The sequence below is a fragment of the Buteo buteo genome, chromosome 5 (assembly GCF_964188355.1).
Source record: "Buteo buteo chromosome 5, bButBut1.hap1.1, whole genome shotgun sequence".
Classification (NCBI taxonomy): domain Eukaryota; kingdom Metazoa; phylum Chordata; class Aves; order Accipitriformes; family Accipitridae; genus Buteo; species Buteo buteo.
In genome coordinates this window covers 53,621,185-53,645,519 of record NC_134175.1, presented here as the reverse complement: position 1 = coordinate 53,645,519, position 24,335 = coordinate 53,621,185, and the positions used below count along the sequence as shown (strand labels likewise).

The following is a 24,335-nucleotide window of genomic DNA, read 5'->3' as shown; positions in this document are numbered from 1 at the left end:
CCCGCCCCGGCCCTCCGCCTCAGCCCGCCGGCAGGCCGCGGCCGGGCCTAGCGGCAGGCCGGCGCTTCTCCTCAGGAAGGGAAGCGCGCGCTAGGCCCCGCCGCCGAGGGGCCTGTTCCCGCCTTCCCGCGCCCGGCGCTGAGGGGAGCGGCGGGCCCTCCTCACCCCGGGCTGGAGTTAGGGGGCCGCGGGCCATCCCGCCCCCTCCTCCGGCGGGGCAGCGCGGGCTCCTTCGGGCACGGGCGCTGCCGGTTGTCTGGGGCTTGTTTGCCCACGCCTTTGAACCGGGAACTGGCGCTTGTTTGAACTGGTCGCCCTCGTTTCCGAGGCGTTCTGGCGGCGGTTCGCTTTCGGGTCACAGAGAGGTGCCTGCTTTACAAAGAACTGGGGGACGGATCCGTTACGCTATCTGAATATATATTAATGTGCGCTGTGTCAATGCCCGTTTACCTGGTGCCAGGTCCTTCCCTGCTCGCCTAGCGGGTTAAAGGGCAGTGCAGCGGAGAGCCACGTCTCGATCTGTAGGAGAGCCATAAGATTCGTAACCTGGATGATTCACGGAGGAAATCCTAGACTAGAACAATGCTAAATCTCTGATGACCCACCCTGGAAAAAAATAACACGGTGCATAATGGCTGTATAGAAATTCACATCTCTCTTTCAGTTGTCCTCTCCAGTGGCTCCAGTATGGCATGAAGCTGGTTGAGAAATGACGTCTCAATGGCTGCATTAGTCTGTCAGCTATCTTACTTCAACTGAAACATCTCAGGAAACCCCACTGAGCTCCCGATTTCTACCAGACTTGGCAGAAGCACAATTTAGCAGTTAATCCAGGTCTTCACAGAAGCCAGACTTTCCACCTGCAGGCAGGCTGCACGACTACTCCTCTGGGGCCCCCCAGCTAATGGAGCCCACCACAGGGTGACACTCGTGCTGTCACAGAGAAGAAACTTGCAGCACAAGTGCTGGGACTTCAGTTTTGCAGCACAGGGTATGCAGGCTTATTTTTCTCTATTTCTGTATTTCTGAATTGAAAGCTTTCCAATTCTTTACCTCTCCAAAATAGCAGGTTTCCAATCTTGAACTTCCCTAGGCACTTGCTGTGTAAGGCTTACAAGCAAGTGGCTGACTGGGCAATACCTTGAGACATTTTGTGTATCCTCCTTCTTCTTACTGCTTTCTGTTCTGTGATACCAAGTGACAAGACTTGGAAGAGCTGCTGCTAAGAGTTATGGCCTCTAATGCTCCTCTTTGTTTCTCATCCTGGTTCCCAGGCTCCTAGGGACACATCTGACAGACACAGCTATGTTTTTTTAGGGAATCATCTGGAGATTCCTGCCTGTTGCTTCTTTTGCAATGAGAAAGCCAGACACACATCAGTAATAAGCCAGGATCTTCCTCCCCCTCCAAAACTCACTGCTGAACTTTTGGCTGTGCTTTTCCCTGCAAATCTACATTTTTAGTCCACTTCAGTTGTGGTTCCACAAGTGTTTGGGATGTCCTTTTCCCTGCTGGACCAAAACACAAGCTGATCTTGTGACTATTTATACCCATAAGCCTGTCACAAGTCTGTCTTTGCCCATACGCTGCCTGCATCAGTTGTCTGATGCAGTCAGTGTCACGCATGCAGGAGCCCTACACAGCCCATGCACTGTACTGGCTGTGGTTCCCTGCTTTCCAGGCATACAGGGATCAGCTGTGTCTCTAACCGTGCTTCTTGGCTGTCTCCCAGAAACTGTTTTTATTGCTGTTCTTCCGTGCTCACTGCTTAGTCAACATGCTTTACAGGCAGCATGAGACATGTTTTCTATCAGGCACAGAAAAACAACCTGCTGCTGCCATGAAGGATGGGACACATCTCCCTCCGACAGTGTCCTTCAGGCATGCTCCAGTCCCCCATCAGCCAGCTAAACGTCAGCAACAGGTCCCATCTGAGGAGGCCGTAGGAACCTAATCCTTCCCTCTTGGGTCAGATATAACCAGATGAGCTAAATTGGAAGCTGCAATAATAATGTATGGCTATCAACTCTCCAGGTGGCATTTAAAGTCGGTAAACAACTGCAAGGGTTGGATTTCAGAAGTTTTGCAAAGTAAGTGATATTCAGGCCACCAATGCTGGAAGCAGTTTTTATCCCAGACACATTAGGAGGCATGGTAGTGCTCTTAAAAGGAAACAAGATCTCAGGTGGCAGCTGGAATTAGTACATTCCATAGATATTCAGGCTTAGAATCCATGGAATACCTCAGCTGAACAGAAAGAATGGAAAATGAAAGGAAAACACCCCAGAAGTGGATTCATTGCTTTTTGGGGCTATGGTTTGGGGGGCTTTTTTGGCGAGTATGAGAAAGGAAGAAGAATAATTGGGCTAGGGAAAAAAAGGATTTAAATGCAATTTGTGGTGAATACTTGGAATGATCCAACACACACAAGTTGTAAATGTGAATACCTACCCTATATATGTGTACTAACATGGCATTAAATGTAGCCATTTTGTCTGTCTCTACAAATATTCAAAACATCATCACAAATTTGTTAGAACTGGGAAAATATCCTGTCCTCCCACCCACACCTCAAGGTTGTTGCCTACCCAGATGTGGCACTGTTGTCAGTATCAATTTATGATAATTTTTGATTGCTTCAAAACAAAGCAGTGTCTGAGGGTAAAATGTGTCTACGTCCAGTTTCCAAGCAAACATGTTCTGCACCCCAGCACTTCTGTGTTTCATGAACTATTCCAAACCAGCAAAGTCTTAAAGAGGGTAGAAAATGAGAGCACCGTACTACTCTTCTCATAAAAGGGAAATCCAAGAATGAGTGAAAACTTTTATAAGAACCACATTTACCTAGCAATCTCCCTTTCCAGGAGAGGTTCTCCACACATTTGCAGTACAGCTACCAAGAAACGAGGGATGAGCTGTTCTTTCCTCCCTTGTTAGGGTTTCTTTTCAACTACAGCTGTCTCTTTATCTTAGTTACTTTTCAACTGTGTTTTTATCTTAGTTACTGGTTGGTAAAGATTGGTCTTCATAAGTTTGAATAGTGAAAGATTTTTACAAGGTTAAACAAAAAAATTAGATGCCTTAAAGTATCATGAAATTCATCCCTCTTGAGTCTGTTTTTTATTTAATGTCTAGATGAAAATATTACCTCCTAAGTCTCCGTGCGTGTGGCTTGGTCCCTGGGACACCTGCCAAGACAAGAATTTTAGATGCCCGAAATCATGTGCTCAGCAGGTGTAAATTGTGTTCAGGAAGAGTTCACCTTTTGTCCTTAACCCCAGAGGCAGTTTCTCTTCATTAGCAAGGGAAGATGGAGAAAAAGATTATCATCATTTCCTGACTGCATGCCAAAGTTATGTATCATAAGAAGAAAATCTGTTCATACGTTCACAAATATGTTTTCTCCTAATCTGTCTCCAGGAAAATGTCTTTATGAGGAGCAAGGGGTAATAATCGCAGAAGAGTTGAAGTGACAGAAGCAGAAGCAGAATATCTCTACCGAGATTCTTTCAAGCAGGATCCATGGTAGGTCCTCCCATTGGAAAATAAAAGTACTTAGTCATGGCTATGATTAAACATTTAAAATTGTTCCCATCTCTGGCTGCTGGTATCAGGTATCACTTGGAAATACAACTGTATTGCTTCATATCAGATACTCAGTTTACCAACTGAACCAGTCTGTATTGCTAGTGTTTAGACATTTTCCCCCTACACTGCAACAGATAAAAACATCCACTCATGTGTGCGTGTGTGTGTCTGAAAAGAGAAAGTGGCTCATTTTTCTATTAAAACTAAAGTAATGTGTTATCCTCATAATTATGTCTTATTGTTTGCTGTTATACAAAGATAACACATCAGGGCCGAGTCACAGAAACAAATGCAAAATTGCAGTTTTAAAAGAATAAGGTCATAGGTCACGTTATTTGTTGCAGAACAAACATAATAATTGGCCTTTCCCTGCAATGGTAGCACAGGCAGCTTAACTATGGGAGAGCTAGGCAATGGAAAGCAGCAATGTGGAGTATCCGTATTTCTCTGTGGCAAACAGCTGAGCTAGGTCTAATAGAGACCATGCATTTTATTGGTAGAGAGGGAGAAAAGAAAGACAGTATATTTTAGAAAGCAAGAGTGCTTGGACTATCTAAGTGTATTTATTTTCTGTTGTTTAAAGATTTTTGTTGTGGCAGGAAAGATGAAAAAAAATCTTCTAAATTTGTTTTCTCTTTACATGTGCCAGAGAGAGAGAGATTACATTCAGAAAATAAAATGGAAAAGGCTTTTTGGAATTTGAGCTATATTATTTTTTTCTCTCAGACAACGACAGACCAAAATCAGCCCTGGTGATTATACACATCTGTTTTTTTTCCAGATATTTTCTCCATTTGATTGATTAGGGAAAAATCTTAGAAAACCTGTTCAAAGACATATACAATCACTTTGAAAGCCCTAGCCTAACATTCCAGTACATAGTGAAGAAGTACAGGATTTGACTCTCTTGTTCTCTTCCAGTGTCCATTTCACTAGCATTGCTTGCCTGATGGCTTTCGTTTGTGACCATCTGAATAGTCTGGGACAAACATTTTTGGGGTGTCCACAGGAACTTATGGAGATCGCTAGCTACATCATCAATAGTCATGTTGGGAAAAGTTATTTTAAATAACCAGATATATCATTGTCAATTTGGGTTTGGTGACCTTTTGTAATCCAGAACTGTTCAGTTGAAAACAAAGGGATATAGGAAAATCCGTAAGTTTCCACTTCACTGATATCTGAAACAAATCTACATTACTGGATGTAAATGACTTCCCTCCATGTCCAAAGCCTGTGCATCGGATATCGCGCCCCAGCTTCCTCTTAGCACTACTTTTGACCACGCCAGCCATCCTGTAGCTTCCCCAGAATTTAAGATTATATCTTTTCATCTACAGAAATATTTTTCCCTGCAGATTTAAATAATTAATTGGGACGTGCCTAGTGGGTCTTGAGATAAACTTAAAAGAGGCAGCAGATATGTGTGACCAAGTGACCTTTTACTGTCCTGCTCATCCCTGTGCTCTCACTGTGCTCAAAGGGACGCTGTCAAAATTGCTAGGCCTTAAAACTTTAACCTGCACTGACAAGTTGTTCTACATTATAAGTCTTACCTAAAAGATTACCACGATTGTTTTGTTTGTTTTGTTTCAACAATCTTTGCTGAAGGCTCCACAATATGTATTCATTTGTCCTTTTGGGTAGGTGGATATTTTTAAATGCCCAGCTTATTCCGTGGCCTGTTAAAATCAAGTTGATGTGCGTGTACTCCACTCAGCGGAGGACTCGCCAGGGATGGTACAAATTTTCTGCACTCTGGAAACAGAGACAAGAGCATGCTTTGGAAACCTTTACTGAAGAGGCTTTTAGAAGCCATTTTGAAAGGCCTGCCAGTTATCCTTCACTGTTTTGGGAGCCAGTAAGAAGCCTTGACTGGACTTCCCTGGTAATATTAAGTATTAGGTATGTGTTAGTTAAACATGAGAAACAGATGATCAGGGAGTTGGTGCTTACAAAAAGGTATGTTATATTTCAGGCCGGTCTGAATTACTCCTTAGGCATTATTTCTAACAAGATTTAATACAGCTCCACATGAAGAGGTGAATCAGAGTAAATGTTAAAGGTACATTTGTAGCATCACACTTTCTCTTTTGTACATACCAATGCAGGGACTGATGCAACACCAGTGTTAAAGCAGGTGGCTGCACAGCCGCAGTTGTATCAGCGGACACAGGAACATGTGGCCGTACCAGCTGGGGAGGAGGGAATGAATGATATCCACTTACCCCGCCCCAGCTAATCCACATCTGCAATTTTAAGCTTGATTTGAGCTGGTTTACCACTGCCTATCTATCAGCCCCTACCTTGTCCCTATTGCAGCTGCACTGGCTGAACTTGGGATGTTTGAGGCTACAAGTGCCCCTGAGCTACTGCATCCTCCTCAGAGGTACATGGCAGAGTCGAGTCGGCAACAGCACCTGGAGCTCCTTGGTTCTGCTCTGCAGCAGCAGAGCCCCATAGGAAGACACTGTGTCAAGCCTTAGCCAGAAGCATCAAGAACAGAGTCCCCTTAAAGGTGATCCAGAATGGAAAAAAAATTATTTGTCCCCTTCTGGGGGATAAAAAGGCCTAAGAAAATCCTTTTCCTTCCTTGTTTCTGGTGAAGGTCTATGATGTCTCCTTAGCTGCCTGAAAGACTTTTGAGCTGAACCAAAGGGGATGATGTCCCGAGTCCCTGACAAAATAACCCCTCTCACCCATTCATCAGATATTGGATAGATACGTACAAAGGTACATTTTAACCAATCTCACTAAAAGTAGTCCCCTAGATGTTATAACCTTGTTATATGAAGGTGCATTCTTGATGCCATTCAAGCCATCTACTGGACTTCTAAAATTATGTGTGTTTTATGGATGACAGCTAGAGACACATTTATTTTTATCAAGTATTTGTACTTAAATTTTGTTTAGGACAGTAATTTCACTGAATGTTCCTGTACTGTTCTGCTAGCCTTACACAGAACATATCCTTCTGCACTGAGCTGTTGCAGGGAGTGTTCTCCCAACCGTTGTGATGATTAAGACAATGAACTCCTAAGGACTCCTCGCCTCACTGGAGCAGGATGCAGATTCTTAATCAGCTGAAGCAATCCTATGAAATTCTCACCAGTTCGGTGACTCTGGACCACCATTTTCTAATATGATAGGTCTCGATTCTCTCCTTCATTCAGCACTCTCCTACATACAGTCATTTCTAAAGTGAAGCCAAGTATGAGCCTGTGTCATGCAGCTTGAAAAAGGGTTTCTGAAGCATGTTCTAGAGCAACATTTGAGCTCCAGTGAGGCGTGTGAGTTGCCAAACTCCTGATTCACAGAATCCTCTGTAGTGCATCAGCCAACACCCACACATGTTCTGAGCAGATGCAAAATGTGGTCTAATGGACATGGGAAACGGCTCTCCAAATTATTAACTACAAGTGCAGGAACGGATTTCATTTCTGCACTGGGAACGAGAGGGGCTTGCTAATAGTGCAAAGTTTGTTACTGCGGCAACCCTCTGTAAAATGAAACTCTAATGAGTGACAGTTCCACAGAAACGCAACCTGTTGTGTTAATCACCCCGATCTGCCCAGGAGAGCCAGCCCAAGGACTCTTCTCTCTTATGGAGCGCTGCTGGTTCCCCCATGGCTGTGCACAGACATTGCCAGATCCGTCCGCCACCAGCCATCCCCTGCCTTGCAGTGTCTCAGCTCACCAGAAATGAAAGGGGGTGAAAGAATAAAAGTAAGGGGGGAAACTAGTGGGTCAACTATTGCTATTTACCTCGGCATGGCTATCTTTCAGATATATTATAGTAGTGAATTAGAGTCTTCTGAGTATGAATATTTTTTTCCTAACTGCTTTGGGATTTCTGGTCCTATGCTTGCCTGGGAAAACAGTTTTTCAAGGCTGACTGATGCAATTGTAAGCAGTAGCCTAAATACTAGTTATTCCTTGAAGTATTTACTGTGTTACTTTCTGCCGGTAGAAATTAAGAAGTTGCAATTAAGCTTAGGGGAAAGAGAACTGTGATGGCATTGTTACTGGCCTGCATTGTTCCTCTGGGCCAGGGGTGACTGGAAAATACTGTCACCTGGTATCCACTGGCTGGCAAGCAAATCACAGCCTTGACTTTCTTTCCAGATTCACTCAGAACACGAGTTTTGCTCAGCTTCTGCTTTATGCATGCAGAAAAAATTCACCCTCTTGATGAACTCAACATGCAATTGGGAACAGTTAGGTAATAGCTGCAGGGCTGGTAAGCAGAGGACTCTCTATTGCGGCGTTTACATTTTGGTCTTAACATACGTTCACACAGAGAATTGGAACATTATCTGTAGTGCCAAATTACTGCTCGTTGAAGAAGACACCTGCTTACTACCTTTCATGAGGTGGTTGGTGGGAGGTGTTCATCCTGTCTGGAATGCATTCTTAAGCACAGCTGTTCTTCTCGTATGTACATCTTAATGTTCTCTTGACATGAAACACTTGGTGTTGCTTTTCCTTGAACTCTTTGGCTCATGTGTGGCCATTCTTGGGAGCGTGTCCAAGACAAACTAAATGTCAAGACTGTACATAATTTATATTAGAACATGGCATCATTACATTACAGTGCAAGCGATGGTGTCCTATTGATATCTCAACCCTACACAAAGTTACATTGTGCTGAAATGTCAGGATCCATAGCGCTACATCAATTGACAAAACAGAAAGACATAAGTTTGGACATTGTACCATGATGATTCCTTTATTAGTAGATCATGTAAGCTTGTAAGCTCTTGACCAGTGGCCTCCTCTGGCAAGGTCCTCCCAGCAGGGAAAAGGAACAAAAATACACCTTTTCTGACTTGGTCTGAAAGCTTTTGAATTTAAAGGATGATGGGTCTATTATACAATTTTCCAGGGTTTTTTAATCCTTTGGAGGAAAAAGGTATACAGACGTCGCTAACTTTCTAAAAGCCGGTTTTTTCCCCTGGAAATAACGGCTCAAAAGTACTGACTGTGAAGATGGAATTGAAAAAGGGAGGAAAACAAAACATTTGCAATGAACTGCCTTCGGTGAGCCATTCGAGGAAGGAGCCGGCCACGCGTCTACCGGCCGTGCATTGGTGGTTCAGTGGTAGAATTCTCGCCTGCCACGCGGGAGGCCCGGGTTCGATTCCCGGCCAATGCAGCCTCTTTTTTTTTTTTTTCCCCTTCTCGGCGGAAAAACCACCGCCTTTTTACGACCAGAGCACTCGCGGCGCCCTTTTCTTTTCCCCGCGGGGTTCCCGAGCGGGAAGAAGCGGCTCCCTGGGGGCTGAAACCACGTCGTACCGGCGGCCCGGCGCGCTGCTGGCTGAAGGGGGGGGGGGGAGAAACATCACCAAAAAACCCAATCAAACCCCCAAAAAAGCAGCCCCTGGAGATGCCGGGGATTGAACCCGGGACCTCACACATGCGAAGCGCGCGCTCTACCACTGAGCTACATCCCCGGCTGCCAGCCCTCCGCTGCCGGCCGCTATCAGAGGGCGGGCCCCAGCCGGGAGCCGCGGCGGCGGCAGAGGCGCCGCCTCCGGTGGAGGGGCGAGCCCTCGCCCTCGGCGCAGCCTGCGTTGCCGCCTCTCCTTCTCCTTCCCTCGCTCGCTCTCCGCGTCTCGGCGCGGAGGCCCCGGTGCCTGGTCCCCACACGCCGCCCGGGAGCGCCCAGGCGGGGCCGGGGGGTCCCGCAGCAGCGCACAGCCCGTGAGGAGGGGAGAGCGTGAGGACCTGCCTAAAGCCCCGGCTGTCTTCTTCGGCACATCTGCTTTAACCTCAGGGATTCCTAACAAATCTGAGTGAGAGATGACTTGCCATGACGTAAAGGCACCTCTTCGAGGGTGTTCTTCCTATCTCAATGCGGACTTGGCTGGTCTAGAGCCCCGATACTAAAAGAAAAACAGCCCAGCCGGGTTCTTTTGGTGGCATATTCCCAGCAAAACCAGCAACTTCCATTAGCTTTAGTGGGAACTACCTGGTCCCACTCTCCGTTCAGGTTTATTTTGAGAATCTAAGCACCATCTCCATGATACGTGCTATTCTCCCCTCAACACGCATCCATACTCTAGCACATAATACTACAGTGCGTTTAATTTATGCGCTTTTGAGCAGCTGCTGCAAGCGGCCGTACCCCTTTCCCAGAGCCCGAGATAAGGAGGAGCCTTCGGCACGGAACGCGGTCCCTCCAGTGTGCCCCATTTTGACACCGGAACCTCAGCGGCTCACATTTTTCTACCCTGACAGAAAGCAGCATTTAACAGCTTGACTTTCTCCAAAACAGATTTTAAGAAGCAGCTTTCCAGGAGTTACTGAATTTGATTTTCGTAATTAACACAACATACAAACTATTTGATGGGTCCGTTAACACAAAGCACGGAATAGCAGTGGCTCCTCACAAGGCTGAGCCAAGGGTGCGGAGCAGGTTAATACCAACCTCTGCAATAAAAACACAAAGCAATTTAAAACCTTCTCTTCAGGTTTTCCTCCTTTTGTTTACCTTTCTGTAGACTTCAGAATAGCAGAAAATGAATAATACAGATATTACTATGCCTTTATGGATTTCTCAGCCTTGATGGACAGTCAGTGCAATTGTGAAACTTCCCGTTTGGGCAGTGGATCAAGGCAGAGCACATTCAAGCTGCTGAGAAGAGCAGCTACAGATCCAAAGCATATCAGCAAGTATTTAATTACTATCCCTGTGGAACCAATACAAGAGCTTATGTGCTGCCTATATTAAAGTGAAACAACGCTTCTATTGCAGCTAGATCTAAATATCCTCTAGACCACCACCTACCAAATACAGAATAAATTGAATTATTCAGGCAAGACTCAACATGTAGGTGCTACGGGAGAAAATAAGATGCCTTACACTGAGCTGTAAAGTAAAACAAAATGACCCATAGATGGCTATAAATCGACTCGGTGGTAAACCCAAGCCTACCAGAACTTCACGTTCTTAAAACTTCAGGAGGCAGCAATGGAACCCTGTGGCTGCCGTAGCAGCGATACAGCTCCCAGCGCCACCACATGCACATCTCATGATCCTTCGACTGTCGCCCACAGCGCCCGTCTTGCCCAGATGTCTGGAGGCAGCCCCTGGTTCCAGGAAACACTTTGTCATCCTGTGCCGAGCAGTTTTTAATGCTGCTGGATGCCACGGCACAAGCTCCACATTCAGCTTTCTCAACAGCTCTCTCAGAGGACTACATTCACCTCTTTGTGTTTGGGTTTCTGTGCTGACATCAGGGAAAAACAATGTCATTCTGTTATCTGGCAGCTCCTCCGCATTCCTTGGTAGGATTAACTCATTCCTGGTACCTCGCAAACCTTACACGCCTTTCTGGGAGGCCTTCCTTGACCCTGGGGACAGGGTTTTCACTGAATGTCCTCAAGTTTTTGCATTTTCCATCCATTCTCGTTAGAGGCATGTTTAAATTCACCCTGTATTTTCCACAGCAATTCTTCTCCAAGCTGACGGATTTCTGTAGTCCAGCCCGAAGAGAGTTCAGTTTCAAAGTTACCCAATGTACGGACTGCGTAAGAATGATCACAATGAAATTCTGAAGAGACACATAGGCATTCCTGCATTTCTTTCTGATACAGTTTCCTAGCACTGCACTTGCTTCCAGGATTAAATGTTTGTGCTCAAAATTCCTTCTTAAAATAAACACTCTCATTCAACAAAATACAGAAGCAAAGCATAGCAGTACGAAACAAACATATGAAGAGTATTCACTCCGTTGATCCAGCTCAGCCGTACACATTCATTGCCTTGTGCAACCGCAAAACTGCCTGGCCTGCCCGAGGTCTCTGCTCCCCGCATGTGCCACCTTCCTTCTGTTTTTGTGACTGCAACCCACTGTGCACTGTTCTAAGTCTTGACCAAGCCCTAGAGCCCGTGGCAATGGCATCAGCCACTTATAAATAAATAGCTAAAGTTATTTTTCTTCTATCATACGATCGTATCGTCCATTTGTTTGCAAGTATCCAGCGAGTCAGTGCAGGATATTCATGAATCTCGTACATTATTTATACTTTATTAGCATTCCTATCCACCTGCAAAAAACATTCCTGCCAGAGATCAGGAAAACCGTAAAGTGGCAAATTTCAGAGATTATGAACAACACCCTAACTACTTACTTATGCCACTTACCAAACCTTTTTAAATAATAAATGTGTTAGAAAAAAACTGAGGACAGAGTTGTGATTTGCAAAGTTAAACATCTAAAAAAATTTCTGACGTTGCATTTACCAAATAGTTTTTATCTACTGCCACTCATCAGAGAATATAGTGCTCAGAATAACCCTTAGGAAGTTCTGCACATATGTTAGACTGAATCTGAATGAAGTTATAATCTTAAGTCCTCCAAATACAAATTGTTTTTTCTCCTGTATTTTTACATCTTTGATTTTTATTGAATTAACTCCCTTGTATGTGGTGAAAAGGAGGAATAAAGCAAGGACGTCTTTCATTACTTCCCAGTCATGCAAGGCGTACTACAAAGTCTAAGTGTTTAGCTGGTTTTTGTTGTTCCTGGTGAGAACATCATAAGAACATCCCAAAAATACAGGTTACAAATCAGCCCGTAGTAAAGAATTATGAAAGTTAGAGTTAAAAAAGGACATAAAAAGGCAGAAAACAGGATTAAAGTACTGAACTGGGAGATTCATTAGGGTTGCAGACAGATAAGTAAATTACAGCCCTGCAGAAATTATTTGACTGGCAAATTAATTACACAATATTACAATGGTTTTCTCAGCCAAATTTAGCCCTCAGGAAGCAGGTAGGAGTCTGCATGACTTAATAAAAGGAGCCTCGACTGGTCTTCAGCTTAATCAGAGATGAAAATTAACATTTCAGGATTTGAGGCAAATAGGAGGTTTTTTGTAAAGCTCAGAAAGACAGAGTCTAGCACAATTATACAGGATTACACAGATTATAAAGCCATCCAGACAGTGGAATGCTCCTGCTTTCTTTACAGGCCTTTAATTTACAGACCTACCCGTGAAGCCAAGGTGGAAGCTGATTTGGAAACAAACACAGCAGTCTCGTTAGGACAGATCATTCAGCAGGACACTTTAAATTTGTTCAGAGAACGCCTGATAAAAATACTCTGCAAAATATTTTACCCCAACCCTGCAAAAGTACATTATTATCATTATTATTATTATTTCTTAAAGCATTGACTTATTCTCTGAACCTTATTCCACATTTGCAGTCTGTCCCCAGCATGCAGAAACATAATACATAAGAATTTTTTTTTCCCCCAGTTTGCTTACTAAGCGTCATATTTTTAAGGAAGAGATATTACGAGGTCTCTCTTGGAACAAATGTTCTTTGTTGTTCCTGGAAAAGTTTTGGAAACACATATACCCCAACTGAAACACATCACCCTCTGGCAATAAGTATCATACGACATGCTCATTAGCCCAGTCTGAACCACAATATCATTACAAATATTAAGTAAGATATTTTCTGATTGCATGAAATTACACAACAAGAAGACAAGGCTCATACTCATCATCTTAAATCAAGCATAACTCTTACTTCAAATTACTACAGAGCATTTCAGCTTCCAGTGCTCTATTTTCTCCAGGGGAATCTCTTGCTTCTCTGTTCTTGATATTCTTCAGGTTACATCTGGAATCCAAAGCATAAATGTTTTGTCAGACAAAAGGAAGATGTAAATCTTCTGGCAATAAATGATTTTGAGACATTACAGGATGAGGTGTGTAGCCCCTTAATCTTAGGATAAAAATGTGTACAACCAAATGGACCTGGAGATGTGGCTTTGTATTGACAAGTGCTTTTTTTGCACTTCATAACCATCGCTCATTGTTGCAGATTACAACAGGCAACAATTTCTTCTATGTATAATGCTGACTGTAGTACACCTTGCATGACTGGGAAGGTTTGATTTCTGCATGGACAAAAATCAGTTAAACTGAGCAGGGGTTTCCGTCCCACATCATTTGGTCTCTTCTTTCCTCCTGCTAGCTGGGGGCAGTCTGCCTCAAGTGTGGCTGAAGAACGATGAAACTGTCGTTTGTCCTTGGCAGTGCGCAGACCTTCCCTTGCATGGGTCTTAATTTTGAGCCATTCACAGTTAAGTGGCCACAGTTTGCTTTCCATCCAAACCCACATGCCAGGCATGGTGCTAAATGACGCCAAGGTGGATTAGGAGCAGGAGAAGGGTGGCCTGGGTAAATCAGAGCCCCACTATACTCAGCGTGCTCTCCCCTCAGAAACCATGAATATTCACATGTAAACCCACCTTTTGCCACTTTCCTGATCCATGTGGTAAAATGGGCTTTGTTATCCAGGCTCATAAAGAAAATCAAAATGAGGGCTACTGCTAGTAGCTCTTGCAAAAAATACCATCGGGTTTAATTTTTGTTACTAGGCTACATTTGAGCTGATAGGGAACTGGAAGCTTTACATTTTATCTCATTTCAGTAATATTATAATTACTGAATTATAACAATAATTGATTCAGTAATTATTGTGTCTATTTTCATCATAGAAAAATATCAGAACAACTGTTTATTCCTCTACACTAGTGCAAGTAGATGAACATAAACACTATCTTAGAAGAGCATCTAGAACACATACATCTATCACATCATGTTGTGGTTCTGCTGCCAGGCAGCCACATGACAGCAAACGAACCTAAAAATAACTGTGAAAAAGCATCATACACCGAAGGACAACAAGAATTTGTTGTTAATAAAAAAACGAGCAAAGTAAAAGTCTCACTGGCAATGGGTGTCAGGAACAAGGATAACTGAGAAACCCTTAGGACAGGAGTTTATTGCTATTACTCAGGTGAATAAATTCCTATAAAGGATATTCTACATGGAGTCCCAGGTTCATCTCATGAAAGACAAACCAGTATATGTTGTGGTAACTCCTTCAGCGGACTCTAAACTTCCTATCCTGTTGATGCTGAGACTGAGAAAGAAGAGATTACTCAGAACCAGAAAGTAGCAACAGAAAAAAAAACCCACAGAAAAACAGAAAAGAAAACACACACACACAAAAAGACTTTGAATTTGGTGAACAAGGACTATTTTTCAGTTTGGACCTTAAATTAGATAAAGTACCAATAACATGTAATGTTTGAAAAAAGCAAGATCCCGACCCATAGTGACCCATAGTGTCAGGCGCGAGTTAAATAAAGGGCTTTAGAAAGGACTTATGCACATAGTACGTGTCTGCAAAAAAGATTTGAGCCTTTGCAGTGCTGGACACATTGACCCAAGCTTTTGGGGCGCTGGGATGACCCCCAGGTCGGGCTGCTCTGCTGCCTCGGCACTGCAGTTACGCGTGGAGCCCCCAGACACCCACTCTGTGCACGGGTGGAAAGCTGCCTGCTACCTCCTGCACCTGTGATGTGGGAGACCCAAATTCCACTTTCAGCTCGGCGCACTGCAAACACCAAACTCTGTCAGCCGCAGCAGGGGTGGGCGATGGGGCCAGGACTCCTCCCGGCCCCCCGCGCTCCGGGCTGTGAGTCAGCTCCTTGCCAGCAACTGTGCAGTCCCACAGGGTCACAGACATCTTCAGGGAACTCCGGCAAAATGTTGGTCATAATGTTTAGCACTTTGCCTGTTCTTTGAGAATAGTTAATTGTATTTTGCTCATTAATCTTACAGCAAATTTTCCCCCTCGTTTTACCTTCCCAGACTTATGTGATTTGGATGCCCCTCAGAATGAAGCACATTATTAATAACAGCATTTAACTCAGGCCTTAAACAGCAGGTGTTTCCCAAGTTTTCCTCCGATTCCTTCATCAAAGTAAGTCTCAGTACCGGCTGGATGCATTGGTAGTGAGAGGGGGTGAACCTGCCCATTCCACCTTGCTAATATATTGACAAGATTTTAAAAAACCCATTCTCTCTCACATCTACACAACCGTTCCTCCTGTCCTTTCCCTGTCCGCTGTTCTACCCGTCTCTGCCTGCTCTCCTGGGAATGGGCTCTTCTCTGCCAGCTGCATTTATCTCTGTGGCATTGACCATGCCAGTAAGCATCTTGTAAGGCAGAGTCAAGAGTTTTGTTGTGTATGTGGTTTTCAGTATACCAGCACATCCAGCTAATTCCTACTCTAATTCCCACTGAATAGATTTCCCAAACTCACTGTCCAGATGCTAACCTGCTGCAAGGTATGGTATACTTGACAGTGAAACACACAAATGCAGCTTTACTACTTTAGTAGCTACTTTCTTGGTCACATTTATCAAAAAGTTTTTCACTGGTCTAGATTTTCTTAAATGCTAGTTTGCTGTGAGCTTGCAATGTCCAAGTATTTCGATAGAAGGCTGAACAAAAATTAGACACACAAGACTATTCCAGTGTGTGTTAAATCGGATCTTCATACAGCAGAGAGAATAAATTCTTACAAAGCCGTCATGTGACCATTGTTTTAGGTAAGTAAGGAAGACTAAAACTTTACATTTCCTAAAAAAATTAGACTAAGCTTTTTATTTCTTTAAAACCCTTAACAAAACAATGTCAAATTCCCACGGAACTGGGAATTCAGCCAAACTGATTCTTGCCCCTTCACGTAGAAGTTACTGTTGGCTCCAAAGAAACACATCCAAGCCTCACAGCCCAAAGACTTAAGATCCAAAAATTGTCCCCTTGCTTGCTCTTATTAATCCACACTTATTCCATTTGCAGCAGTGGAGGTTTTCTTCTTCAGTGACACAGTACAGATTCTGCACCGTCCAAGTGCACCCTATCCAGCGGGGACCGTGGGCTACGCGGCTGCCATCAGCGTGACACAGCCCATACCTGCATGGGCAAAGAACGTGGATTATATCCTGACCCCCATGATGTAAACACAACTGTTGCTCAAGCCCTAGACCCTCTCTTGTTTAAACCAGGATTCAGTGCAGTGAGTACAGATTTGCATCACCCTTACAGCCCCAAGCTGGCATAACCGAATCCTTCCCGGTTGGTGGACGGGTGGAAAGATCCAACCGACGTTCAGCTCAATGGCTGCAGAGCAAAAGGTTCAACCATTGCCTCTGCTTGGTGTTGCTGCCCTCAGACCTGGTACTGGCTGCAGTGGCTACCAAGAGCCTGGCAACACTTGCCCACCTGGCCTGACTGCGGCAGAGTTTGGGTGAGATTGCCCTTAGTGAGCGCTGGTGGGTTGCTGAATCGCTGTGAACCAGAAAGCGATATATTTACACCTCATTATCAATATGTCAATAGGGGCCAGCTCTGTAGATTTGCTTGCTGAAAAGTATGGGCTAATTTAATAGGAATTTGACTGATATAAAAATTGACTTGGTTTTCCAATGATATCTTATACTGGAATGTTGTGATCTGGAAACTAATATATTTCTTCTTGCTTATCACATCAATATGGCCTAATTTTGTTGGCTTTTGTATTGAACAATCTGGTGAATATACAATCCAGTTTTGATTTCTCTCTTTATGATACCTCTTATTATTAAAGCTCTCTTATCCAAAAAATAATGTATTTTTATATACTAGTAATATTAATGGGATTCAGATTTTACCTCAGTTTTAATCTAGTTTTTTTCATATTGAAGAACCAGATCCCATTCAGTTAAAACTGAAAAAAACCCCAGGTTTTCCTCCATTCTGTGTGCAGGTTGAACTACAGTTTGGGCATTTTTATTTAATACTACTCTTTGTCAAATCAGTGTTTATTGCTTACTGTGTTTCAAATGCTGCAAAGAAGACTATATTATTCATTGTGCATTATTACTTGCCTGTTTCTCCACAATGATTTCATTGACTGGATATGGTAAGCATATGCTGTGTGTACCATTGGGTGTACATAAGTGCTATGTTTGCACTAAATTCCAGCAGAGCCTTGCGGAAAGCGAAGGAGCGCTGCAGGGAGGGCAAGAGGGGTCGAAGCTCTGACGCTCTCCTCAGTAAGTCATCGAGAGACAGAAAATACGGGTCCTCCCGACATGATTGTTGAGGTTTTGCCTTCTGTCATGATCCCCGGAGGACCTGGCGAGCCTGCACGGCGGACGCCGGCGCTGCCGAGAAGTGCGAGCAGGCGCCTGGCACCTCTGGGCTCGTGGAGGGTGGCCACGGGACCAGCAGATCCATCACCGGGCTCTCGCAGTGGTTATAACTGGGGAACACCTCCAGGCACAACCAGTGCGTGCGGCACACAAGCTGGTTATACGCTCGCCTACGTGCACGTGAGCCCTGGAGTAAGTACTTGCATGAACAACTTGAAACCCACACGTATGAGCTGTAGGCACCCGTGCTGCAGATGCTGCCATGCAGCTTGCTTTGCCAAAGGAGCTGTTTACTGCGCAACACGTGCCCGGCTCTAACTGGTATTTACTCCCCACAAAAATGCTCTTCTTTGTTTTCTCCTGATTCTCGCACAATGTCTGCAGCCGCTTTGGCAGCGGCGAGCGGCTGCGGTGCTGGGTCCTCCCCAGGTGCAGGCTTCGGGAGGTGGCAGGAGGCTGCAAAGCACCCAAAGCCCAAAGGAGCGGATGGGTGCCCCCTTCTCGGCCAGCCTGACCCAGCGCCAGTCCTCGTCAGCCTGGGGCTCCAAAAAGTGGTGAAGGAAGAAGACCTCTGCATGCAGAGCTGGACCTGCACCTCGGGGCCCTGGGCAGAGCCCAGCCAGGAGGCGAGGCAGCAAAGAGAGCGCAGCATCGCGCCCGAGAAACCACACCAGGACTGGGAGACCATGAAGAAAGCCATCAGCATCGATGCTGCCATGGGTGGGACAGCCAGAGCCCCCGAAAGGCCAAAATGGCCAGTCAAAAATGTGATCCGGGAGCCCCTGTAAACGCACAGGCTGGAGCTGTGATTCACCACCATGGACATACCTGGAGCACAGCTCCAGAGAGAGCCCTGAAAAGGAACAGAATCTACACAGGAATAAAGCACATTTCTTAGTGAAAGTGAAAATAAGGTTCAGCTGATATTCTATGACAGTGTTTTAAAACGGATAATTAAAAAAGTGTCTTAACAATTTAGATATATCATTTTCAGCTTAGACTTCCCTTTTTGAAGCACTGGAAATAATTAACTTTTAAAAACATAACTCCTTCATACTGTGTATTAAAGTCAGGCATTTTAAAAACAAAATGATATTTTAATAACTTTTCTTGTAATTACAAACTCCATTCTCTATACAAGTCCTGTTTTCAATTAACATCCTGCATTAATGGGTTTATTCTCCCTTCCATTTACCTCTAATGACAGCAACTGTAACATAGATGAAGAGTTTTGCAAATTTGTAACTATCATGAGTTGTTTTTTCCTAATTTTACCACTATTTTCTGAAGCCTGCAGTACGATATGAGCCTTTTACCCAGGAGATAACCAGAATTCTCATGAGATTTTGTTTCTGAACTTGTATTCTGGCATTTGCTAACTGCTCGACACCCATCGCTGAGCCAGCTATAGAGGAAGGTCATTGTCATATGAGTGGCTGGACAAACAGACGATGCTGATAACTGTTCCTGGCGACTGTCGGGCAGCACGCCCAGGCCCTGCTTCAGCGGCTGTTGCACTCCGTCCATTATCATCCGTCCCTTCAGAGTGAAAAAAAGCTTTAACAGCCCTCTTGCCAAAAAGGGACTGTATTTTATAACTTGGACTTAGTTCAGAGCAATGAATGCAAAATATGACTTGGTCACCTCTGGAAATTAAACGTGTGTTTTGCAAACCAGGACTTCACCCGGGCTGTCTGAGGAAAGAGGGAGACGAAAAGTGGCCATCCCTGGGGAAAGCAACTCACCTGGGTACACGTCCCGGCGGCGGGGGGAACCCGGCTTCCGACAGGCACCCTGCAACATGGGGAGCCGCACGCCAGCCCAGAGCCAGCCCTGTGATGCCCTGTGATGTTCTGCTTGTGCTGCAGCTTCAATCCAGACTGCACTGGGACGGGGGAGGAGGAGGCTGGCACCCGGTGGGGCTGACACGCTCCACCGCAGCCCTGCGAGATCCGCACGCACACGTCTCCCACTCACTAGTTGTGAGCGAAACAGTTTTCAAAGACATTGTGTAAAACACTCAAAACAGCTCTATTTCGGGAGGCCTCAAGGCATACAGCCTCAATGGAAAATTATTTTCTTAAGACTGGAGTGAAGGGGAAGGATCGGGCCCCAAAGCTGCGCACGTTGGTCTGCAAGCACCATGGCAGTGCCGGCAAGGCCATTGGCACCGCTGCTACCTCCCCTGCAAATGCAGACCGAAAATCTGCCACTTCAAAACCACGTTGTCTTTATGAGCGAGGGGTTGCGGCCACCCTCTGTGGCGACAAATTCACCAGGCCAAATGCTTGCTGCCTTTGGCAGCGAGTCCGTCCCGCAGTAAATTGTTTTGGGAGGACTTCAATAAACTGTTTCTAGTTGGGGATTACAGAAATAGACTCCTGGTAACTCAGTCAAACCAGACATTCCTCCGGCATTATGTTTCACATCTGCGAGGCTTTATGCAAGTGACCGAAACGCAGGATGGAAGATAATGGTGCCATGATGTCCCCAGAAACACCCTCTCTTGCACAGGCAGTTCTGGAACCCCCGGACAGGGCTCCCGGTACAACCTCACGCTGTTGTTGTGAGGCTCCATTAATGAAAAACATCTCAGAGGAAAAATACTTCTTCTGTGTCAAGCGCCTTTCCTGGCTCCAGCTCTGAGCAGCGCTGGCCCTGGGCAGATCCAGAGGTGCTTTCGGAAATCATCATCTAGACACCACCCCCCCCCAGCCCCGCAGAAGGCCCTCTGGACAGAGCTGTCCATCTGGAGATGGGATCAGCAACACTTCCCGGCATGTCCGGCTGCTGGAGAGGGCTGTGCTGGAAACCCACCTCTTTTGCCAGCGTCTGTGAATTTTTGTCTTCCCAATGTCAAATACAGCAGGGTCTTCCAGGGAATGTGTTTCTGAGGACCGTATGAGGGGGAAGGATCCCATGTACATTGAGAAAAGTGCCCCCAAAACAAGAAAGGATTTCACTTAAAACAGCAAACAGAATTTCACTTAAAGAAAGTCGTTAATTAAACCAGATTTCTGTGTGCTGTCAGTTAATTACCAAAATACGGGGAAAACAACGTGTAATTATGCTATTTTAGAGTGCTTGTGACATAAACACATCACTCAAGTTACATGTTTTGGGGGTTTCCAGAGCTGGCAGAACAGCCTGGAGCCGATCCCCGAGACAATTCCCAAACAAGGCAGGTGACAGCTAGCACAGACCCTGGCCACCTCCACCATCACCGCAGCCAGATGCCAGCCTCCAGGACACTCCACCTCACCTTCGCCATCCTGATTTCTCATGCGTTGCTAATGGAGGCTTCTCGACTAAAGAAACGCACAGGGGCAGAGGGAAGAGGTCCCCCCTGGACGCACGGCGCTTCGCTCGCCAACCGGCCGTGGCAAGTGGAGGCAGACGGCTGCTGCTCCTGTCACCGTCCACCAGCCGGAGCTTCTGGCAACGGCCCCGGTAGGAAAACGCGAAGCGAGGCAGCAAACGGTGAGAGGGCTTGAAAATCTTGGCTGGGAGGTCTCGTGCTTTTAAACGCGGAGGGCTTGCTTTTACTCCAGGCAGTCTGTGGGAGCAGTCTCCCCGCACGGAGCCAGCCCTTCCCGCTGTGACGACCGGTTTGTTCACGGTCTGGGTGTTGGCGGTCAGATACACAGGTAGTTACCTGCTGCCCCCGGTGAGCTGCTTAATTGGGAGCTCCATGGCCCGCATACAGAAATTCTGGGGGAAAAAACTGTAATTGCATTCATATATTCTATGGGAAGCAATATGACTGGAAGAGCTGGAAGTGCAGCTCTGCTTTCCTGCTGGCCCTTCCCTGACCTACTGATGAGGCGGCTGCTGCCTCTTCCCAATCACCTTCCCAATGCCATCCGGGCGCCGGCAAAGGGGCCTGCGCCATTCCTGGGACAGTCTTGGGGTTGTTTTGCCATTCTTCCAAGCCGGCTGGCATCCTCGTCAGATAACAGAAATTCAGAAATGAATGGCAAATGAGAAGCTATAACAGTCTCTGCAGCGTAGTTACTACTTCTGGCGTTCTCAAACCTTTTAGGAAAACGGTGCCAAGTTAAAAACCCAATCTACGTACGCGTTACAGTGTGTATGCGTGGGGGGGGTGTTTAAGTATATGGATGTGTGTTTTATGTAAGAAAACTTTACAAGGTACTTAAAATAGTCCGTCTTCTGGAACCGGTTCCATCCAGAGGACGCTCCAATGACATCAACGCGGGCCGCTGTGCCTCCTCATCGCAGAGGCGAGGAGCAGCACCCCCGGGCCCCGGGCAGGGCTGGACCTGTTGGACCCCAAAATACGAGGGGGACTCGCTTTGTCCCCCGTTTGCTGGAGCCGGGCTCCAGACAGACCAGCCGCGTTCCCCGTGCAGAAGAGCCGGAAAGCAGGCAAACTCGCTAGCAGCCGAGCGTGGGGGTCCGCGGGGAAAACCCCCCCAAACAAGCCCCAAAACGCACACCCGCCCCCTCAGAGCCGTGCGGGGAGCCCTGACCCCCGCCGGCGGCCGGGACGGAGGCGGGGGGGTGCCGGGAGCAGCAGCAGTCGGGGGGAGCCCCTGGCAGCGCGGCCGGGGCCGCCCCCGCGCCGGCGTCAGCTCCCCCCCGCCGGCGGGGCCGGCGCTGCCGTCACCGGGCCGCGGCGCTGACGGGCGCTGACGCCGGCGGCGGCGAGGGGGCGGCGAGCCCCGGCACCCCACCACCACCCCGCCCCGGGCTCCCCCGGGCTCCCCCCCCCGGGCTTCCCCCCCCTCCCGGGCTCCTCCTGCGGGCGCCGCGGGGACCGCGCTCCGCTCCGGGCGGCAAGCGGCGGCGGAGGCAGGTAGCGGCGGGGCCGGGGGAGCGGGAGCGGGAGCCGGCGGGGGGGGGGGGGCAAGCGGCGGGAGGCGTCCCGGGGCGGCCGCCCCCCCCCCCCGGTTGGGGTTTGGCAGCGGTGCGCGGTTCCGGCAGCCGTCGTCGGCACAGCTGGATGGCTGGGGAGGGCAGATGTTGCTAACGGCAGCTTAAGCACGGATGGGCAGAGAGCATATGGAACGCAACACGTGCCATATGGTCCGTTTAGCCTTTCACCTCGAAGGGTATCAATCAGATCCATCCCGGGAGAAACGGAACGGCTCGGCGCGGGAAGACGGAGGGCTCGGCGCGATTTCTGTTCCTTGACCTGCGTAACGGCAAGGCGGCGAGCGGATCTCATCGCTGTCGCGCCAAGGACGCGGCCAAACCGAGCCGGGCTTCAAACGCCATAAACATCTATTTGCATTCCGGGGCCTTGACAGCTGTCAAAGCAGGCAGACGTTGACAGGCGACCCGTTGTGCTTGCTTGCCGGTAATAATAAAGGGAAAATACAGCTTTGTAGTCTTCCGTAGAATAATCACACGTTAATAAGAATATAAGTGGAAATAAACATTACCGTAATAAATACCTTCCATCATCCGACACTACCAGCTCGACCGAGTTTCAGGAGTGGACTAAGAGCAGGGAGAACGATGCTCCTTTGGAAGTTTCAGGAAAACACAAGGGTGATAATGGAGCACTTGTGAGCCACTCTGTTTTCATCCAAGTCTGGCAATGAGCCCCACACCCCGCGCTCTGACGGCTCTAACCTCACGTCGGGGCTCATCTTCTTCGCATCGGCATCCAACTTCACAGCTTCTGTCACAGCCGCTCACTTGCTGTGGGGAGACCTGACGCAGGTTCTCACGGGACCGTGTACCTGTACGCTCTCATTTACCGCGCCAGGGCTGGAGCTGATGGCATGTCCCGGAGGGGAGGTCGGTGCTGGTGCTGCGGCCACCGCAGTGAAGACGCTGATCTGTAGCCGATCGCTGGTGGTGCTGGGGCCAGGCACTGCTGCAGCGGTCGGGCGCTAGCACAAGGCTTGTGCCTGACGTGCAGCCTGCCTCTTTCTCCGTTTGGGCTTGCATTTGGGGACTTTGCACCTCGTGTAAAGAAGCGCTGAAGTGAAATCGGTCAAAAAGATGCTTTGGTCCTCTTTGCCTCTGGAAGGTATTCACTGAAGTGGTACAACTCGTTTTGGATCTCTTGGTGATGGCACCAGTATATAGCAGCGTAAACGTCCTTCTGCAGCACGTGCGTTCACGAAGCAGGAATGTATCACAGGTGCTCTGGGGGCCCAGTACTGCCTCCTTCACCACCTTGCCCCCAGGCAGGGTAACGAGGTCTCGGCCTATGGCGGGGATTCCTGATACAAGTGGTATCAGGCTGCTTGTACACATTGTGTCTTCTGATAGCTGATACCTTTTAGTAAGTGTTAAACTTTCGCTCTGTTGAAGAGGAAACAAAGCTTCCCTCTCCCAAAACATCATCTTAAAACATTTGCCCAAGTTAGATAGGGTACGCGCATGTGACTCGAGTATTGACAGTGTGTTTGCATAGGGAAGGGCCAGTTGCAGGAGTTGCATTGCCGGTGCAGCACCCTCTTCGCATGTACCAGACGAACATGGCCCCTGTCCTGCATGGGCACCAGCTGAGGCTCGCTGGCCTGGAGAAGAGAAGGAGCAAACCTGTGCTGCTCCCGCAGAACACCCGTCTGACCGTGGAACCGAGGCCGGGGTTGCCCATGTACAAAACAAACGGTTGCTTTGTGCATAGCGAGTTCCTGCAATACTGTGACGCCCAAGACTGCCAAACACATACCGTAGTTCAGGCTTTATGCGTCGGAGGTAGGTGTTCCGTGGAGTTCACGATGCGTTGCAGTCACTGCAGGTGCTAG

At 47.1% G+C, this 24,335-nt stretch overlaps 1 long non-coding RNA gene and 2 other non-coding genes across 4 annotated transcripts; 2 read left to right on the top strand and 1 right to left on the bottom strand.

Annotated features, from left to right (window-relative positions):
• The first annotated feature begins 66 nt into the window (after nt 1–66).
• Nucleotides 67–17,024, top strand: LOC142031516 (uncharacterized). 2 transcript variants are annotated; one of them, XR_012650558.1, is made up of 3 exons: nt 67–991; nt 3,421–3,525; nt 16,271–17,024. It is a non-coding gene; the product is annotated as an uncharacterized LOC142031516 (long non-coding RNA). The 2 variants fall into 2 exon arrangements; XR_012650559.1 differs by lacking the exon at nt 16,271–17,024 and adding an exon at nt 5,911–6,267.
• TRNAG-GCC (transfer RNA glycine (anticodon GCC)) lies at nt 8,673–8,743 on the top strand. The gene has a single exon. It is a non-coding gene; the product is annotated as a tRNA-Gly (tRNA).
• On the bottom strand, nt 8,973–9,044 carry TRNAA-CGC (transfer RNA alanine (anticodon CGC)). Its single transcript has one exon. It is a non-coding gene; the product is annotated as a tRNA-Ala (tRNA).
• Nucleotides 17,025–24,335: the final 7,311 nt, after the last annotated feature.